At 35.7% G+C, this 5844-nt stretch overlaps 2 long non-coding RNA genes across 5 annotated transcripts; both read left to right on the top strand.

Annotated features, from left to right (window-relative positions):
• The first annotated feature begins 1716 nt into the window (after nt 1–1716).
• Nucleotides 1717–3275, top strand: LOC114545007. Of its 4 annotated transcripts, XR_003690731.1 has the most exons (5): nt 1717–1793; nt 2094–2157; nt 2572–2663; nt 3077–3156; nt 3235–3275. It is a non-coding gene; the product is annotated as an uncharacterized LOC114545007 (long non-coding RNA). The 4 variants fall into 4 exon arrangements; XR_003690730.1 differs by lacking the exon at nt 1717–1793 and having other exon boundaries at nt 2016–2157; XR_003690732.1 differs by lacking the exons at nt 1717–1793; nt 2094–2157; nt 2572–2663 and adding an exon at nt 2793–2822.
• Nucleotides 3276–4871: 1596 nt separating this feature from the next.
• LOC114545005 lies at nt 4872–5371 on the top strand. The gene is made up of 3 exons (XR_003690726.1): nt 4872–4908; nt 5036–5140; nt 5331–5371. It is a non-coding gene; the product is annotated as an uncharacterized LOC114545005 (long non-coding RNA).
• The last annotated feature ends 473 nt before the right edge of the window (nt 5372–5844 follow it).

The raw sequence follows: 5844 nt of genomic DNA, 5'->3' as shown, positions 1-5844 counted from the left end.
GCCTAACAGCGAGCGTATCTTTATTCCCACACGAAGAATATATTATCATGGACTGTTTACTGCGAACGCCGCAAATATAGTTGAATGAGATAGCAAGCTATATCATAATGCTACTGGCTCTGCATTGGCCCGGAGACACGTGCCGAGCTCTCTATAGAACTGGAATAACACGCAAAAAGGTACGAACATATGACATTATAAGTTGGAATATATCTCAATAGTCATACCGCACGCTTGAAATCATATAACTATAATAAGACGCAAGCCATTCCACCCTTTTCTAGTTGTTCTTATCAACTCTTCAAGCAGATTTCTTTTTCAGATACAGAGAATTGCCTTCAACGAAGAAACGATATTAGGCTACAATTCATGGCCGAAATCAGCCTTTTTGACCCAAACCTGCTCGTTTTCCCGATGAAACAGGCATTGTATGTACTAAAGAATACTTACTGTAACTGGATTGCACAAACTAGTAGATCTCTTATTATGGTTCTACGTTTTAAGAAAATAAACGAATTGCGCACAATATGGATATAGTGCTCGTGGGATACCGCTTTGGTGAGCGACTATAGCATGCACGGTGGACACCGCGCGATTTCCATTATTTCGGCAATATTGGTGATGGACTTCTTGCGAACTGTTTGTTGAAGAATCCGAAGAAAGATTTGAAACACGCTCCTTTATCCATTTCTTGATGAACAGCTTTTACCAGCTATAAATCGATTTGATGGGGAAAACCCGCGATCCGTTCTCGTTATATGGTTGAGATTTGAATATAATTAATGCAAATTCGCTGTCTAACATATGTCTCAAGGGATGACTGAATCGTGATCATGTTTGATCTATTGATATCTGTTAAACAAAACTTGTTGATGCACAAAGATGCAACTGCTAAAACTAGTAATACGCATATTTGTTAACAGATAACCACCCAACACATCATGTACAAGAAGTTGTAGAACGAGTGTACGACAGTCCTGATTGAATCCTATGAAGAGGTTACATATAGCTTGCTATCTCATTCAACTGTATTTGCGGCGTTCGCAGTAAACAGTCCATGATAATATATTCTTCTTGTGGAATAAAGATGCGCTCGCTGTTGGGCGACCCATACGGCAAGGCTCACATCGATCACCCGTGTTCAAAAGTGCTGAGAGTACGATAGATGGTTTTGAACAAACAAATAGCGTGCTGCAATTTCGTCGATGATCTTTCGAGAACAGTCGTTGATAAACCATCTCCAACTTAAATCATCCGAATATGGTCTTGGCATTTTCTAATCGTGCACCTGCTATACTCGAACTCGCAATTAACACGCTTGTACAATCCCACGCGTGTTGATGCATAATAATCACGTGATCGATATATACATATACTGCTCAGGACAACCTTTGACAACGACAGTATATATATATATATAATATATATATATATAATATAATATATAATATATATAATATATAATATATATATATACTTGATATTGCCAGACATTTGAATATTTGTGATTGGAATAATTCAACTCAGCTTTCATTCCATTTCTATACTTAGGTCTCAGATTATCCTACAGGATTTGGTTGTTCTGTGGTGGTTTTAGCACAAGGTATGTACCAGATGTTGCTAGTACCAGCCATAATATAACAAAAAGATAAGATACCAGTTATTTCTGTAAATTGAAGTTTTACATTTTGTGCACAATTTTGCTTTTGTTTTCCAGCATCTTTTCACATCAGAGAGGAATTGCTGAAAAAGATGATGGAATCTTCTTTCAATAATGTTGGTGTTACGATAAAGTATGTGAACATTTAAGTAACAAATTTTAAGTAAATGACAAAATGACTTATATCAGGTTACTTTATTGTTTACGTTTTAACCGTTTTTGACAAAATTTTTTCCAGGTCTGTAATTTACTTTGAGCTGTATTTGTTATTTCTTTTGCCTCGGTAGGCAGAAGAAAAGTTCCATCAAAGTGGAGTCGTTTTTATAACAAATTTGGAAAATACAGTTGAATGAATATTATTAAGACAGTATTTCGTTTGTCCTGTGTAAAGAATGTGGGATATGACAGTAAATGACAATTTTTTTCGTTTCAGTGATGACGAACATATCACATCAATGTCAGAATTCAGCGTCTATAAAGAAACTCCTCGGAGTAAAGTGAGTTATGTTGTTAATAAAATCTTCTAAGAGTCTATCCTTTTTCTCATTTTAAAATCGTTTTGACACTCTCAAATTTAGGATCCTGTTGAAAGAACGCTGTGTGTTCTTAGAAACGTACAATATCGTCACCCTTCATCCCCTTAGCTCATTAAGTCATGCGACATTCCATGTCAGTTCCAGTAATTGTTCATATCTGACCTTGAAAGAAACACTCCAAACACTCAATGTTTCTGACCTGGATTCAAGTTTACTGCTTTTATCGTCTTTTTATTTCACGTTTCCATTTCGAACATGTCCAATTGCAAAAAAGTATCCAGCCGAGTTAAAATAGTTTTATTTTTCCAGTTACTTTCCAGAATATACCGTATATACCGTATAGTAATCATAGTTTCAAACTTCTTTTCCTGTCAGATATTTTTAATAATTCGAAATCGAAACCATCCTCAGTCGTTCGGGCTGGAATACACAAGCGGTCGGCTGAGAAATTACTCGTCTCCTGACAGGTAGTGTAAGAAAGCAAATTTGTATGAAGCTAAAAAAAATATTCTTGTTTTGAATTGTATTTCACTCATCTAGGGAAACATTATTGGCTGGTTTGCTAGACGATGTTAGAGCCAGTTGAAACATAGATGTTTGCGTAAAAACGACCCCAACGAAGAGAAGTACTGTACGCTTATTCATAGATGATTGAGCGAAAATTATGGTCAAAATTTTCCTGATGAAAATCTCGTACTGCTATGATTACCCTAAATAGGATCCCTCATTTCATTCTCCTGCTGACGTATGTGACTCATATAACACACCAACAATTACACTTCTCGTCAGGTATCAGCTAATAGCGTTATTCCTATTAGCCAGTTCAATACATCACATACAGCAAAAGAAGAATTTTTTTTAAGATGATATATTTTTCAAGGTTATCGTTGGGGTCCATTGTATAATGTTGTTGACGAAGAAGTAGAAAGCAGTCATTTAAATTCCTCGCTGCATCTCCAGGTGAAATATTTCCCTTTTATTTCACTTTAAATTTTGAAATATCTCCAAAAATATTGTCTTATGACTGGTTCCTTGCAGGAAATTTAACCGAAGCTGTGTACAGATTTAACTGCAATATTTCCTACTGCGGTCTACTTCATGCAGTCACCCAAGACGTAAGTTGACAACTTCTTATCTTGTACTTTCTGCAGACGAAATCCTGTGTAGAGAATATTATTGCCTTTTTATTGAGTTTTAATGTTTTGTCAAAATCTGGATTAAGGCTGTTTTCCACTCACGTGTTTTTCATACGCACGTACACGCACATAAAAATCTAAATTCTTATACATGTTACCTTTGAAAAAACGAAGTGAATAAATCGACCTAGATGCATGATAATAAAAAATTTAAAAGCAATTAAAATTCTCCGTATGTGTACATGCGTATAAAAAACGCGTAAGTAGAAAGCAGCCTTTAGTGTAAACTAAACGATTGCTAGGCTGCATAGTTACGTTAAATGAAAACATTTGCCCATTTCGGCTGCTAATTGAAAACATTTAGCAGGGTTTAAAACGTCTGCAAACAACACGGTACATTTAAACTGGTTTATCCAGTATAGCCAAAGGCAAAGAGTATGGCTTTAATAAAATACCCTATCCTGCTACTGTTCTGTGCACAAATGTACACAAAACACTAATAGTACTCCCTAAAAACCGCCGTAACTCCAGCCTAGTCCCAGACCTCTCATTGCGCGTGTTTTATATTTCCGTCACGTCACCGAATGAAACGCGCGCGAGAGGCCTAACACAAAATATTTTCTAATCTTAACGGCCCGTTTAATGTTGTGACTTGAAATTAGAATTGTTATAAAGTAAATGTTTGCAATTTACAACAGTAACCGTTATAAAGGGAAGCGAGAATAATTTAAATTATTATGCATTGTAAGGCAATATCGATTGTGATTGGCTAAAAAGCTACAGATAATTCTCAATGTCTTGCCATCTACACGACATTGAAAATTATCCGTAGGTGACGTAATTTTACCGCTAGTTTGTTGTTAAACTTCGTCTTTAAAAAGGAAATACATAATAAAACAATTATTGAATTCGGTTTTCGCATGATATCGAGAATTATCAAGCCTCAGTTTGCGTTATCCGCCTCAGCTTCGCTTCGGCAAATAACGCAAACTTCAGCTTGATAATTCTCGATATCACACTCAACCTCATCCAATAATTGTTAATTGGTGGATTGAAGTTATTATAATCATAAACATGTACGTACTGACTCGAGTTTACTTGATAGTCGATAGCGTTGACAGCGAGCGACATTGAAACGTTTGTATGAATATTTCGACTCCTCGCAATATAATTAATATCCCGTAGCTTATTTCAAGCAAATGTTTGACTAACGACGTCGAACAAGGCCAGTTAACCGCGTCGTAGATCGTAAACTGACCTCAATACAGAAAGTGGGGACAAAAAGTCCCACTTTAGCTAAAATACAAAACATTTTGTTCTAGGCCTCTCAGTTCCCACCTCGCCGCGTATAAGGAACATTAAGAAGCCTAGGGACTAGGCTGCGGTAACTCTGGTTGCTGAGTTGACTGGGTCCGAATCCATGAAATGGTAGTTTTGAAATTTTCCCGCCAGAAGTACGGCTGGAATATTAAGTCTTTTAAACTCCAATATATATTTCAAACGATTTTAAATATTTTGTAGGGACTTGTCTAATAGAATAAAGAAAGACTTATCAAAATGCTCATTGCTCACAAAGGTATTGTATATCTTGCCAATAAATTTATTTAGTGTTCAACCCAAAAATATACATATTCTGAGTGCTATTACCTTCACAGGTGTTCTATATATACATAAAATAGTTAAAAAGTTTCGTCTATTTGCAGGAGACCAAAACAAAATATGAGATAAAGATCTCGAAGCACTGTTTCACGATTTGAGAAGTTGGGTTCGATCCAAAGCAGGTTTCGCGCTTTCACAACGCTCACTAGGTGAGAAACGTTTATCTTTAACCAAACACACGCTGTTTACTCAACCAGCAACATTTTAGCAACATTCTTAGATTCATCTTAAAACTTGTGATTTTATAATCCTCTATATACTAGCCATCTGTAAATAGTTCAATTGAGACTAACAAGCATACTCCATAAGTAATTTATAATCTTTATTGTTGGCATATAGGCAATTGAGTGGACATCTTGTGGCTCTCTGGACAACTGATCATCCAACAGCAATGGCATTACTTTTGAGAATAATGTTCGTATTAAAGTAGTTATAGTTTTTAATGTCTAAAATATACAATAAAGTTTAAATGCGAGATTTCCTGTTCGTAAGTTTTGGTTCATAAACAATTATGTAATATGGTGATATAGTGGTATCAACTGCTTTGGTAACTAAACTCCATCATTCATCCTTAAACTGTCCCACTGACGAAATAATTAAAAGGTAATTCATTCAGAAGTGTAAAACCTTTTTGTAAAGAAACAATTTTGTTGGAAAGTTTTTATCTTTCCTTTAGCCACCAGAGACTAAAGAAGATTATTATCAATTCGTGACAATGTAAAGCTTGCAGAGTACGTTTTAAGGCAACAATCGTGTTCCAAAATTTCATAATGCATGCTTGTATGTACGTATTAGCCTGTTATTTCACGTGCTATACTTGTCTGTTAGAGCTCTGGAGAAGCGAGAGGAACGT

The sequence above is a fragment of the Dendronephthya gigantea genome, unplaced genomic scaffold, assembly GCF_004324835.1.
Source record: "Dendronephthya gigantea isolate DGI-Jeju-01 unplaced genomic scaffold, DenGig_1.0 001105F, whole genome shotgun sequence".
NCBI classification, from domain to species: Eukaryota; Metazoa; Cnidaria; class Anthozoa; order Malacalcyonacea; family Nephtheidae; genus Dendronephthya; species Dendronephthya gigantea.
The sequence above is the reverse complement of the archived record's forward strand: the minus strand, read 5'-3'. Positions and strand labels throughout refer to the sequence as shown.